The 14881-nt window shown below is 36.3% G+C and overlaps 1 long non-coding RNA gene across 2 annotated transcripts in view; it reads right to left on the bottom strand.

Moving 5' to 3' along the window:
- The window catches only part of LOC105471076 (uncharacterized), a 74241-nt gene that overhangs the window by 51766 nt on the left and 7594 nt on the right, over positions 1–14881 (bottom strand). For both annotated transcript variants that reach the window (XR_011624832.1, XR_011624833.1), the window contains exons 2-3: positions 5783–5900; positions 1601–3935 (exon numbers count right to left, since the gene is read on the bottom strand). This is a non-coding gene — a long non-coding RNA (uncharacterized lncRNA). The remainder of the gene's footprint in view (positions 1–1600; positions 3936–5782; positions 5901–14881) is intronic.

Genomic DNA, 14881 nt, shown 5'->3' with positions numbered 1-14881 from the left:
CTATGTAGACATACAGGGGAAGACTGGTCCAAGTAGTAGGAGCAGTCCATGCAGAGGGCCTGATGTGGATCTGGGCTGGAAGATTCCAGGAAGTAAGTCAATATGGCTGGAAGAGTGATCAAGGAGAAGGGTAAAGGGAGAGAGTTGTAGGAACAGCCTTTTGATGAATCAGTAACACAGGGAACCAGTAGCTGGAATTGTTTACCAAATGGGGCAGTTTCAAAATCTATGTGTAATATCAGCTTTGAGAGAATTCTGACTTGAATTATTGATTTTCATAAGAAATGTTTCTCACTGGGAGAGGCAGGAGAGGGAGGAACATGCCTCTGGGAGAAGGAGAGTCAACTTGGGAGATATATTCATCCAGGTGAGCATGTGTTTCCTTTGGGAGGCACAATTGTTCTTACTACAGGTTCCCTTGCAGTTCCAAATAACTATAGACTGAAGCCAGTGTTGGGATTAATGTCATTGATCCTGATTTCTGGATATTGGCACCAGGAAGCAGTCCCCATGACTAATGGTCCTTGCTTTAGGGTGTTCATATCAAGCAGATGACCATAGAGTTTTCATACTGTTCTAGGGCACTTACTCTCTACAAAGCAAATTTCACATTTTATTCTAACAGTTACGTAATTGATGATGCTTTTTGTATTTTATTTCTACTTCCAAATTTTACTAATTTCATTCAAAAATCTACAGACAGAACTACAAAGAAAATATACCTTCTCCTTTAAGTTTCATCATTCCAAATATAATTTCTGAAGCAATCAGGATTATTACCAGCAGTTTGGAAGGAGTTTTTACTCATTCAAAATGTATTTTAATTTACAATATGGAATAATGCAAACATTAAATATAAAATAATTTGGACTCATGTGAAAAAACAAGGGCCTTCTATGAAGTGACCAAAATGATATAGTGCTGATTCAAGATTGAAAGCAGACAGGCAGAATTATGTACTTAGGAACGAACTTCCATCTTAGCCCTTCTTGAGGTCTGGAGAGCTTCTGGGTTCTATCAATAGTTTGGTCCAAGTAATGCACACGGGAGGTCAGAGGTCTGCTGGAGGTCAGAGGCCCCATGGTGGCTCAGTGAGGATTAGGCATGGTCGTTTCTGTTTTTTGTCCTTTGTTTTAATTACTATTCCACATGGCCTCCCAAGACATACATACAATGCCTCTGTAACACCACAGCAAGGTTTAAAAATATATTTTATTACAAACATATTCTTCCTATTCTTCTGAACATGCTTGGCTTGCAAGAGGGAAAGAAATGGTGGATTATTTAATAATGGCAAAGGCTAACATTTCCTATAAAATTGATTTGGCAATATATCAACCTTTTAAAGAGAAATTGATTTTTTTTTTTTTTTACATTAAACTGCAGGCTTGGAGATGCACTATTTATGGGTGGAGTGGGTGATAATGTAAAGAAACAGACTGATATATGCTTGCCTGTGTTCATCTAACTCTAAAATATATATCTTTAGCAATAAAGAAAACATCCCAAGCAATTTTAAAAAAGCCCTCATCTTAAGACTTTCCAAAGCTAAAATATGTAAAAATAATGAAAGTTAATGATTCTGTATAGACCACCATACCTTTCAAAGCTTGCTTCTGAGGCGGCATCAACATGTGTATTTGGTGACAGTAATTTTCCTTTGAGTCATTTTTGTTCTTATCTTCTTTAGAATTTGGCCCCATTGATGCAATCCTTTAGCACTATGCTGGCTCCTGTTTAAAACTGGTTAGTCCAAGGTTTTCTTTATCTTGGTTACCATGTAGGTCGACATCACTGGTCAGTGTTTTCTCAATAAGAAACAGATTATCTGAAGCACACACTGCACAGTTGGACTCAGCACTGTTTGCTGAAAAATGCATTTGAAAACAGACTTTGTCATCATTTTCATTTGAAAGGTCTTCAAAATCTCTGTAGCACAAATTCTTCACCACTGGTAATATCTGACTTTTGTCTTTTTCAACATTTTCCAGAGAGCTGGGTCACTCTTCAGGGTTTTTCATTCCCATGGGACAATTAGAAAAAAAATTGTAGTTTCTTTATCTTAACTAATTTTTGCTCTAACTCATCAGTTATGAAGGTCATAACTAGAGCTTTTGTTTTGCTCAGGGCTGCTATCTGGATGACTTGCTGCGACTCTGGTTCCATTCCACAGTGCTGTGGCTAACACCATTGAGCAGACTCTTAGCTGCTAGGCTGCTGCCAGAGGCAGGCCCGAGATTAAGACATGGCATAATCTTCCTTTCCAGTAGTTGCTGTGCTTTTGCATGAGAGTCACTATGTAAAATAGCTTTGTTAAAGTCTCTGTCAGTCACATTAATCTGCTCCTTCTCAGAATCTATCACACAGTCAGCACAATGATTAAAAGAAAATGTACTCTCTGGGTTTTCCTTAGGTTTTTGAATGTCTGGTGGCCCAGTGAGGTGCACTGAATGAGGTGCAAGACTACAGAGAAGTTTGACTAGAAGGGAAAGATACAGAATTTGAGTTCTCACAGCATTCTGCAGGTGGAGTCTTGCTTCCTTTGCAGTAGACGTTGGCTGCCTTTGCTTCTATGAGCTGCATGCTCACAGAAGATGAAGAACTAAAGTTGAAGTCTTTGCCATCTTGAACTGGAAAGATGTCAGTAACGGTATTTGGCAAACAATTTATTCCTTCTGTGCTTTGCTGTATGTGTGAGTCTGATGTGATATTTCCTGGGATATCAAAGTTGATTTTTCTCTCTTTTTCCACATCTTTAGAGTCCTCAAAAGGCATTTTACTTAAATCTGCATTACTTAAACTTGTGGTCTTTTGTGTATTATGTGAAGTAGGAAGAATTTTTTTGAGAAGAGTCTTAGACTCAGAGAAATGTTTCTTTCTGGGGGTGTTCTGACTAATTTTAAAGACCTTCTGCTGAGAGATAGCAGATTCTACCTCACAATCATCTAAGACTGTAGATAGTGTGTCAGGCTTATTTTTCTTTCTCTCCAGAGCTGAGGTTAGAGAAATCACCACTGTATCAAAATTATTCTCCTTCTGGACACCACACATGCCAGAAGGAGAGACACACAAACAATCTCAACTCTGATGCTTGTTTTCAAGCTGCCACATTTCAGGGTGCCTAATACCAGACTGTGATGGAGACGTGAGAGGTTCTTTAGTAGTGCGATTGGAGGACATGTTTCTGTATTTACTGTTTTCCTTTCTTTTAGGATGAGTTATATTAATTAGTATATTCTGTGTCTTACTCATGTAGTTGACTTTAATTTCTTTTCTTTCAATGGTTACTTTCAGCAATGGGCTCTCAGTTCTGGCGATTTCTCCTTCATGTTTAGATGGCACCTCAGGTTTTAGTTCTTCCACCAATATGTTCTTATGTTTAGGAAAGCAGCTCCTAGAACTGTAGCATCGCTGAATGGGTCTGAGAGAGAAATGCTGTCAACATTTTGGATGTGTCTTTTTTGTTGGGAACTGTATTCCTGGTTTACAGAAAAAGTTTTTCTTGATTTCTATTTGCACATTGAAAGCCCCAAGTTTCACTTCCGTAATAAATTTGCCTTTTGCTGGCTTAAAGGCTTCTACTGTGCCTGGGAGATTCTGTAATGTAATGTTTTCTGATAATGATTCTCCATAGTCATTAAATATAATCATAGGTAAGACTTTTTCCAGTTGATGAGAGACAGCCAAAGAAGGATCATCATTTCCCTTCTTCCTACCTATTTTGCTGTCAGATGGATGCTGTTTCTTATCTTTAGGGAGAAAAGAAGAATTCTGCTTTTCATTCAAAGAAGCAGACATACCCTCATCTCCATTTTCCTTAGATTTCCCTAATGCCCCAGGCTGATGAAACACAGGCTCCAAGGTGTCTCCTTTGACTTCCTTTTCAAGAGCTTTTATATTTTCTTGGCATGTTCAGCCAGCAGGCTGAGATACACCTAAAGAGGAAGCAAAAAAATAAAAATTAAAAAGGTTTACGTGTCCACTTAGAGAACAGATGTTCCAATTTCCAGAATAAAATGCAATGCAAATCCTTTGTAAGTATTTTGGGTATTGGTTTTCATTCATTTATAGCATGTCAAAATGTTCTTCACAAAAGTTCATTTATAATAAATATATCATTTGAAATCAACCAATTCTCTTAGAGTGTAGAAATATCACCTGGTAGTTTTACAAAGTAAGAATTTAATTAAGCTTTGCTCTAAAACAGCAACTTCCAAAAGTGGGTGAAATGAAAATTTCGCAAGAAACCTATGCAACTAAATTTTAAGTGCAACTCTTGATAAAGAACAGCTTGCTATGATAAGGTATTTGAACATGACATTATACTACAGGCTAAGTCAAGCTCAATATAATTTGAGATGGTACAACAAATGAAGATGTGGGTAAAAAGAATGGAAGAAACATAAGTATGCTTTTAGACAGACTTTCAAACATGTCCAGTAGTATCCTTTGCCCTGGGCTTTTTATAGAATAGGTTCACAAACTCAAAGTCTGTGGCATTTAAACAGGTAACATAAACAGATGAAGCAGGCTGGGTGTACATATTCTCTGCTAGTCAGCTCCAGCCATGTGAAAAGGTGTCCTAGTGTTACCGGATCCTCTCATTTTTTTCCAGAAGAGAACTAGAATCTGGATTTTTTTCTATACTGTAAAATCTCTTAATTTCTAAGGATTAGTTCAATTTTTTTTTTAATGACCCTCTATAGGTGGAGGCCAGCATACTTAGGGACCAGATTTTGCCCAAGAACTCCCAGCTTGCAACCTGCACTCCTCTGTTTTATAATATTAAAATATATTCTTATGAGAAGCTTGTGAACCTGAACATGAGGAACCAGAGCTTTTGTGAAAAACAGTGGACAAAAATATCTCAAATTCTATTTTAAACTACATCTGAGATTATTTGTTAAGAAAGAAGAATGGGCAACAAGTGAATACTTATATCATAAAAATTGATGAACAAGGTATCAAAAAGGACATTTTAAATAAGTTTAAAATTGGAATGGATTATTTATACCTTTATTTTAAATGTTTTTAATTTAAACATGATTTTTATTTGTACTTATAAATTTTTACATAAAATGTTTATAATTATATAAATACTTATATAGAGAAAAAAATTCTCTTCAACAGGAAAAAGAACAGCATCGAGCATACTAAGATCACTTGAGGAGTCTAACCATTCCCATTTGCCTCTCTTCTAGCCTGAAGGAAGGTCTTCTCTCTTGGCAGGTACTGAAATAGTTTCCAGTGGGCTTGGTCACAATCTGAGATCTGTAATGTGGAGGTCATAAGAGAAAAGACATGGAGACCTATCTCTCTAAAGGCCATTTACAATAGACCATGGACACAATAACAGTTTATAGATTGGTGGACTGCCTTCCAGAACGGGACTTTATTCTTTCTTCTTAAAATAACATCTTCATGCCAGGAGCCATTATGTTTATACCCCCTTTCAATTTTATAATTTTATATTTTATAGACCCTTTTAATTGACTACATTTTAATTTCTGCAAAAAGGGATATAGGGCAGAGAAAGTTATGTAATAATGCATTGATAACAGATTCTAAGAATAATAGGTCCTAATAATCTATATCTGGATAAATATTTTTATTTAGATTTTTATTAGTTATAATACATATCATTAATAATGCAGAAGTATATAAATAATAACTATAGGCCAAGTTTCAAAAGCATTTTGTATGTTTTTATCTTCCTAGTTTTATAGACAGTCCTGTGATAAAGAAGAAAGTACATAAACTAAGCAGTTCATTTTATACGTACTTAGAAAATCATTGAATTAGACTTATATACTGTGGTATTCAAGATTTCCCATTTTTTACAGGCTTTTCTTCTTTTCCTCGTCATTTTGGGGAGCTGTGGGTCTTCAGTTTTCACCGCCCTTTGAAAATATCAAATAAATTTGAAATTATTTTCCCATCAGAATTTAGGTTTAATCAAATTACTGAGTAACTAACTCACTTGCCAACTTGATAGCATGGGTATCTTTCTGTGGTATCCCTATATTCTTTTCCTTTAAATATATTTTACTGTTGTAATTACATTTACCTTTTTTGTTTAGTTACATCTCAATTATTTAGTGCATTGTTATATATATATATATGTACATGTGTATATAAATGAATATATCCAAACATATAGATATGTAAAACATATACACATAAATTCCTATTTGTAGACATTTAGGATGCAAGTTGATGCATATTGTTTAATTATTTTTATGTTTCGCTGTTTCCGATATTAATAGAAACACCCAATTTTTTGTAAACTTAGCCTAAATCCAATATTATGAAATTTGTAGCCCTGCTAAAAATTAAGTGGGGTAGGGAGATGGTTTGCCTTCATTATACTGTCATATATAACCATATTTAAATATTATGATTGAGTACACATATTGGTAGAGGTGGTAATTCATTGTAGAAGACTAAATTCTTTACCTTAACTGTGAAAGAAAGGATTATATTCTCTGTTGATGATGTCTTAACTCATAGAAAGTGTTGGAGAAGGCATCAGCGGGAAGGCCATCTCCTAACTTCCCAATTACCACCTCAAGCAGGCACCTGCCTGTGCTCAGCGCTAAGCCTGATTCCAATTGCTTTACTTTAAAAGAATTAATCTATCTGCAAAGATGAAAAGGAAATAGTTTCCCATGGAAGCAGTTTGCTTTAAGTGTGTTTGGTCAGCCCAGGCTATATCTTTGGACACCTCAGTCAAAAAGCTTGACTCTTATTTGTTTTATGTAAAATGAGGCTGCTTTGTGGCCAGTTTTGGCAAAAATTTATTAAAATTCTTCATAACTCACCTCTCTCCTCAAAATCCTCCAAATCATAATATCTATTGATTTAAAATCCTTTTTATTCCATAGCCTCTCCAAATCTCTTAATTTTCTGAAAATTCTTTTTCCTTAGGCTACCTTTTTTATATAGAGCAATTGATATTCTTTTGGCATCTTTCAATTAACCTGTCTACATTCTCCTGCAATAAGCAGAACTACATCTCTGTGGCTTATGAGGTGAGCAGTAATCCATTCTTCTTAGAAGGTCAATGTGGGGATTGGGTAGGGTAGAGAATTACAAATGCACAATTTAATATCTTTGTTTTTTTATCCCTGTCTTACACATAATTGGGATTTCTAATTTAAAAATGCTTCAAAAGCACCTGACTAGGTATAGCTACTATAGAAAAATGTATGGAGATTCCTCAAAAAATTAAAAAAAAAACTACCATAGGATCCAGTAATTCCACTCGTGAATATATATCCAAAGGAAATGAAATCAGTATTTCAAATATCTGCACTCCCATATTTATTGTATAGCTATCACAAGTCAAGATATGGAATCAACCAAACTGTCTAACAAGTGGAGAGAGAAAATGTGGTATATATACAGAATGAAATATTATTCAGCCATAAAAAATGGAATCCTGCTGTTAGTGACTACATGGATGAACCTGGAGGACATCATGTTAAATGAAATGAACCAGACACAGGAAGACAAATACCATGTGATCTCATTCATATGTGGAATCTCAAAAAAAGGTTGACATAATAGGAGCAGAGAGTAGAACAGTGGTTAACAGAGATTGAGGGGGAGAAAGGGGTAGGAAGGTGGGGAGTGGTTGGTCAACAGGTTAAAGTCCCAGTTAGATTGGACCAATGAATTCTGGTGTTCTGTTGCACACTAGGAAGACTGTGGTTAACAGTAAAACATTGCATATTGCAAAACAGCTATAAGAGAGGCTTTTGAATGTTCTCACTACACAAAAAATGATAAATGCATGATGTAATGGACAAACTACATTGATTAGATTATTACACACCATAGCTATGTACTGAAATATCAAATTGTACCTTATAAATTTTTACAATTACAGGGCCAAATAAATAAATACTTTTTTAAAAAGCACATGACTAGGTTAGTGATTTTTCTCAATGGTTTCACATAGTTTAAACAGAAAAATGTAGCCGGCTGCACTGGGTTTAGTTGAGAGCGCTGGACTTTGACCCAGAAGATCTGGGTCTGTACTGTGGCTCTGCTTCTTACTCAGCAGGTTGTGTCGTATCTGTGAGGCTGAGTTTCCTTTACCTTTAAGATAGAAATGCTAACAAAATTTAACTTGCAAAGTTATCTTGAAGAAACACAACTGAAAACATTATTAATAGTTCCAGTGAAATGATACTTGCTATTCTTAACCTCTGTTATAGTATATATACATAACAATTAGAATATACCCATAATTAGAGCTGAGCAGTGGCTGGCTTTGGGAGACTTACCATCGTATCAGAGCTGCAGGTGAGGTCTTCAGTGAAGCTGACCAAACCATACATTCTTTTTGCACTAGAATGTCTAGAAGTTTTCAAGATTATCTCATTCAAAGCTCTCAGTCTGTATGTGAAAAACTGGGACCCAGACCATCCATGCTTCCTGAATCTCACTAATGGTGGCAAACCACTAATTAGGTAAGCTGTCTCTTTGAGCAGACACATGTGGTATAGATGCCCTGGAGATATGGATAGGCTTTGTGTCCCCACCCAAATCTCATATTGAATTGTAATCCCCAGGTGCTAAAGGAGAGACCTGGTGGTAGGTGATTGGATCATGGCAGGGGGGCAGTTTTCCCCATGCTGTTCTCATGATAGTGAGTGAGTTCTCCTGAGATCTGATGGTTTTGTAAGCATTTGGAAGTTCCTTCTTCATACAATCTCTCTCACCTGCTGCTATGTAAGACGTCCCCTTGTGCCATGATTGTAACTTTCCTCAAGCCTCCCCAACCACGTGGAACTGTGAGTCAATTAAACCTCTTTTGTTTATAAATTACCCAGTCTCGGGGAGTGTCTTCATAGCAGTGTGAAAACAGGCTAATACACCTGGATTACTTCTGACCATAAAGAACATATTTTGTAGTCCGTTTTCACTTTAGCATTGAGAAAGCACAACTTTGTTCCAGAAAATTGAATGTACTCTTTCATATGAACCTAGTATCTAGCACAGTGCCAGACACATAATAGGTACATAATACATATGCATAAATAAATAAATTAGATAGACAGCTCCAATCTGTACCTAACTATGGTTTCAATAAAGTGTCTTCTTGTATTTTTAAACATACTTTCCTTTTACAATGTATTGAATTTGTTGATAGTTAAAATTCTGTTTTAAAAGAAATAAGTTGCTCGTATTTTTTCCTACTAGTTATCTCTCTTGCTCTGTACTTGCATAAGAGGCACCCAAATCAGCTGACGGCAGTGTCTGGAATCATTGGCTGTAGGGGTACTATCTATTCTATTTTAATTGAATGGCAGCAAACATTTCTTCCTTTTTGCCTGTTAAACATGGCATAGCTATAGCTGCATTTCCTAAATTGATCCTAAGCAAAATGAGGAGTGGGAGAAGGTATTCTTTAAAATCCCAGGCTTCTGTTTCGATACCCTCTCTTGTCCTGTATGACCCTCTTCCTTCAATATGGTTGACCATGTTATGCTCTCTCCAGTCTCTCTATTTTAGAAAGGCCTATATAAAGATACAATAAAATGCTTAGAACATAAGCAATGTAGGGACACTGAAGAAAGTTTTGGCTATTAAATAATTTGATATTTGATTTTTCAAAAAATTTCAAAATAGTCATTGACTATTTTGTAGAATATTGTTGAACTTCCTCACATATGGTTTAGAATTTGTCATTTTAATTTCACAGGGAGACACCAAAATAATTTTAAAGCTTTCCTACAATGATTTCATAGCATTTACATATTTTCTATCTCTAAAACAACTATTTTACACTGTCTCTTCTCCAGCCTCCTATCTGTCCTCCTCTTCCCACACTCTCAGTGATGGGCTTGACACATTCCTCATAGGAAACAGAAGCTGACTGAAGCTGTTTCTACCTTCCAATACTAATTAATTGTTAATTAATACAAACTGACTTCGTTGAATTTATATCATAGTCTATGAAATCTCTTTTATTTTGTGGAAAAAGTAAGTGGACCTGAACCATTTTCCTGCAATTTATCCTCTCCTCTCCTGCAATATCCATTTCTGTCTTTCTCTGCATCACTCCATCTATTATTGCATGTCACTGTTCACCTTTACAGCAACACATCTTCATGGATTTGTCTGTATTTTCTGAGTCCACTTTCTCTCCTCACAGCTTTTCTCAGGCCCACTCCAGGAACTACCCTATCACTTATCCCTACCACTCCACTGAGGGTGCTCTTACCCACATCACCAGTGACATCTGTATTGTCAAAGCCAAGAGTCAATTCTGTGTCATCTTAGGCACACTCTCAGCAGAATTTGACACAACTGATCACTCTGTTCCTCTTGCATCGCTTTTTTTCTTTTAACTCCATGGTGTCACACTCTTCTGATCCTTATCCTGCTCTACTGGGCACTCCTTCGTAGATGCTTTTGCTGGATCTTCCCTTGCTCAGTCTCGAATCTTTGACATCTTCAGGGTTCCCTTCACTTTTTCGTCAACTCTTTCCCTAGGAAATCTTGTTTGAGAGCTTCAAAATAATATACCTAGGTGATTCTAAAATTCATAATTTTACTCCTAAAATTCATAATTTCTTAAGCCCAGAAGTCTAAGCTTAAATTCCAACTGCCAAATTGATGTGTCTATTCATATGTCTAATTGGAATCCCAAACTCATAAGGTCCCCAACTGAGCTCTTAATGTCATCTGCCTTCATTTCTTTTCTTCCCCAAATCTTTCCAATCTCGGTCAACAGCATCACCATCCATCTAGCTTAAGTCAAACACCCAGATATTGTCCTTGACCCTTCTCTTTAACCTTCCTCATCCAATGCATCAGCAAGTTTGCCCTACTCTGTTTCTAAACATCTTATCCCAAATATGTCTGTCTGTTTTCTACTCCATCGTTACCACCCCAATCCAAGCCACCAGATATATTTTTAAAAATCTGGACTAGTGTAATAACTTCCTAGCTGTTTCTCTTATTTCTATATTCATATCCTTTGATTATATAGCAGCCAGATTGATTTTTTAAAAGCATAAATCAAATCATGTTATCTCACCCCCTGCTTAAAACTCTCTAATGGCCTCTCATTTCACTTTGAAAAATTCTAAGCACCTTTTTTTTTTTTACACATATACATAAAATACCATTTTATTCACAAGTAAAATATATCACTACTAAACCTTTGGGTATACATTAAGGAATCCATTTTACTACAAATTTCTTGGGTTTATATTTTTAGTGTTTATTTTTTTCTGTACAAAATTGGCAATAAAGCTCAGGAAAGTTACTATGATTGCTATTATATATCAGCTGAATCCTATCATATCTGATGTCTTTATATTGGATTTTACAGGTCTTTTTTCCATCTGCACTTTGACTCATTACTATAATTTACAAGAAGAAAGGGGAAAAATGTAAACTGGAAATACTAACAATATCTTTTTACTGCAGAATTACACAGTAATACTGTTACACTCAGAAAATTATTGGATGATAAAGATTTTTTGGGGGGGAAGATATTATAAAGTTTTACTGGTGTCATTTTTCTGATAAATTACCTAAAAATTACCTAAAATTTCAATTGCTAAGTTGGAATATTTTCCTTGAAACAGTCAAAGGAAATGTACTATTACCAATAAAAAGAGAAAGATTCACAAAGGGGTAGACAATGATATAATGATTGCTATGAAAATTCTAGAAGGAGACTAAATATGAAATTCAGAAGGTTAAACGCTTAACTTCCAGGGTAGCATCTAGTACTCTTTGTAATTCCCACTGGCTTTAGTTTTCTGTAGAATCTGAAAGAATTCTTAGTGTTTTTATTATTTCTTTATTATTTGTTTTTATTACTTCATTTTCCCAATTTTAGCATAATGTCTATGCTCTCTGTACTATATTTTTAAGGAAATTCATACACACAAAACAGGTTCTGAAAAGTTCAAGTGTAAAAATATTTGGAGAACATTTAAAATTTCCATTTACTTTGAAAAGTATGTTTAAAATATATAAACTTACCCATTACTGTCATTTCTGATTTTAAATGGCATGAGATTTAAACTGTATTTGTCCTTAAAAAAAATTCGTAAGAGCATAAGAAGAGTTATATAGGAAAACAGTTGTTTCAATAATGCCCATATATCACTTCAGATTTGCTCTCAGCTTCTTGTTTACAAACCTGGGACCTGATCAGTAATTCTTAGTGAATAGTTTGCCAGTGTCTTGAAAGTAAGACGCCTTAGTTAAGATCACTGAAGGCTGTTTCGGTGCCTATTGCAAGTTGTTCGTTATATTTTTACCTCCTTCTCTGTGCTGAAAAACACTGATGAGTAAATGCATTTATATCTGTATTTATATGCATTTGTGTGGATGAATGTTTGAATTCATTAAATTTTTAATGGAAACATTCAAATCTCATATGTGATGAAACCAAATTTACTTTCCCCAAGCATATGATGGGCAGGTTGTTGAGGCACACAGGGAGCATTTAAGTCCATCTATAGAAAAGGCCCTTGGTGATCACTGGAGCATAAATTGCTTAAGGTCTTGAGATTAGAAGAATAGGTATCAAAAACTTCAATACTAAACTAACTAACTTAACTATAACCTTTGTTGGAATGCCATCACTCTATTTGACTCACAACTGATCAAATGTAACTTAATGGATAAAGATAATCCTTGGAGAGATAAGAAGCCCACCCTACAAACTTTTCTTTCTTCTTCTTATTATTATTATTATTATTATTATTATTATTTTATTTTTAAGACAGAGCTCTGTCTCCCAGGCTGGAGTGCAGTGGCCTGATCTCGACTCACTGCAACCTCTGCCTCCCAGGTTCAAGCGATCCTCCTGCCTCAGCCTCCAGAGTAGCTGGTATTACAGGCGTCCGCCATCACGCCCGGCTAATTTTTGTAGTTTTAGTAGAGACAGGGTTTCACCATGTTGACCAGACTGGTCTCGAACTCCTGACCTCAAGTGATCCGCCCTCCTTGGCCTCTCAACGTGCTGGGATTACAGGCACGAGCCAATGCACCTGGCCTGATCCTACAAACATTAAGTCAGAGTCTTTGAGGAAATGAAATGCAGATAGAAAAGAGGATTGTGTAGTGTGAAATTTACTATTTCTAAAGTTTAAAGAATTGGGAAAGAAAAAATTGATATTAGTGAAAAGAAAAATGAGCTTAGTATCTAATACTGTGTGATACATTCAGTAATACCAGAAAAATCTCTTAACAGTTCCAAAATGTCTGTTCTTTGTTTGACTGTCGACATGTGTGGCACCATCTATCCAAATCCCCCATTTCTTTTTTTTTTTTTTTTTTTTTTTGAGACGGAGTCTCGCTCTGTCACCCAGGCTGGAGTGCAGTGGCCGGATCTCAGCTCACTGCAAGCTCCGCCTCCCGGGTTTGCGCCATTCTCCTCCTCAGCCTCCCGAGTAGCTGGGACTACAGCCCGCCACCTCGCCCGGCTAGTATTTTTTTGTATTTTTTAGTAGAGACGGGGTTTCACCGTGTTAGCCTCGTGATTCACCCGTCTCCGCCTCCCAAAGTGCTGGGATTACAGGCTTGAGACACCGCGCCCGGCCCAAATCCCCCATTTCTTATTGCAGAAAAGTGGGAGAGATGTAGCAAATTACCCAAGAAACATGGTCCTGAGATGCCGCTTCACTTTCTCTCTCCACCATGGTAAGATTCTGAAAGTGAATAATTTTCTTAAGATTTTTCAAAGATTTTCATTGCTTTACTCTGTTAAACACGGAGGCTCTTCCTGACATGCTTCATGAACAGCCCCTTTCCTCTTTCACTTTATTATGGAATGATAAAATTAAAACTGGGAAAATCCAGTGTACTTACAACAGAGATAGCCTTTGAATTTGGCATTCTGCACTATGGACTTAAAGTAGTTCCGAGCTGAACTTGATATAAAAATGTAAATATAATGTAAATTTCAAGGAGTTTACTGTTTAGCACAGGAATTCTCAAATTTGAATGTGGTTAAGAATCACTGAACAATTTGCTAAAAATGTAGATTTTGACCCTCACTTTAGAGATTTGGACTCATTGGTGATTCAGGTGTATGCAATTTTAATGAGCGCCCACGCTCCCATCCCCTTATACACACACCAAGTGGTTTTGATTAGAAATCCCACTGAAGCAGATGCAATTGAATAGGTAGAATGGAACTTCATTCAAAAATTCTTTGAAAGCCTTAAGATTTTAGGTTAGGGCAGCTCTGAGGAAACTTGCTATTGTTTCACTTTATTCTATCTCATTTCTCTTCTTTCTCAACTGCACACACTAAGGCTTGGAATTTTTGTTTTATTGTTTTGGCTTAAGACTCTCTCTGTATCAACAAGCTTCTAGGAAGAAAACTCAGTGATAGATTGCTTTTTATTTTTTTCTCAGCCCAGTGTGAAGAGGCTCTACCTAAATTGTGTTCTAAATCAATCTTATGTGTCAGCTCACCAACATTCTTTTTTCATCTTGTACGAACTGGAACTTGTGATAAAAATCTAGCAAGTCAGATTAGCAAGCCAGGAGTAAGAAGACAACTCATGTTGTCTTTTTGATTGCTTGCTCTCCTGTGTTCACATTCAGCTTCTCAGCGGCAGAGGGTTCCTACAGTTTGGGTATAACTGTCTGTAAGGGCTGAAACAATTGGAAAGTACATGGAGAATTACAGTGTAGTGAAAGTGTTCGTAAGGAGGGCACTTGGCAGGATGAATGAGGTATTTAGAGTTTTATCTTTTTATTTATGATGGAGGATCCATCAGCTCATTTCCTTAGTGCTATAGCATCTGTAGGGTATGTTCTTTAGCCTGGGATTGAAACAGACCCCTGGCTGCTCCACAGTTAACTTGACTTGAGCCACCTGAGCTTCAGAGGA

The sequence above is a fragment of the Macaca nemestrina genome, chromosome 6 (assembly GCF_043159975.1).
Source record: "Macaca nemestrina isolate mMacNem1 chromosome 6, mMacNem.hap1, whole genome shotgun sequence".
NCBI lineage: Eukaryota > Metazoa > Chordata > Mammalia > Primates > Cercopithecidae > Macaca > Macaca nemestrina.
The sequence above is the reverse complement of the archived record's forward strand: the minus strand, read 5'-3'. Positions and strand labels throughout refer to the sequence as shown.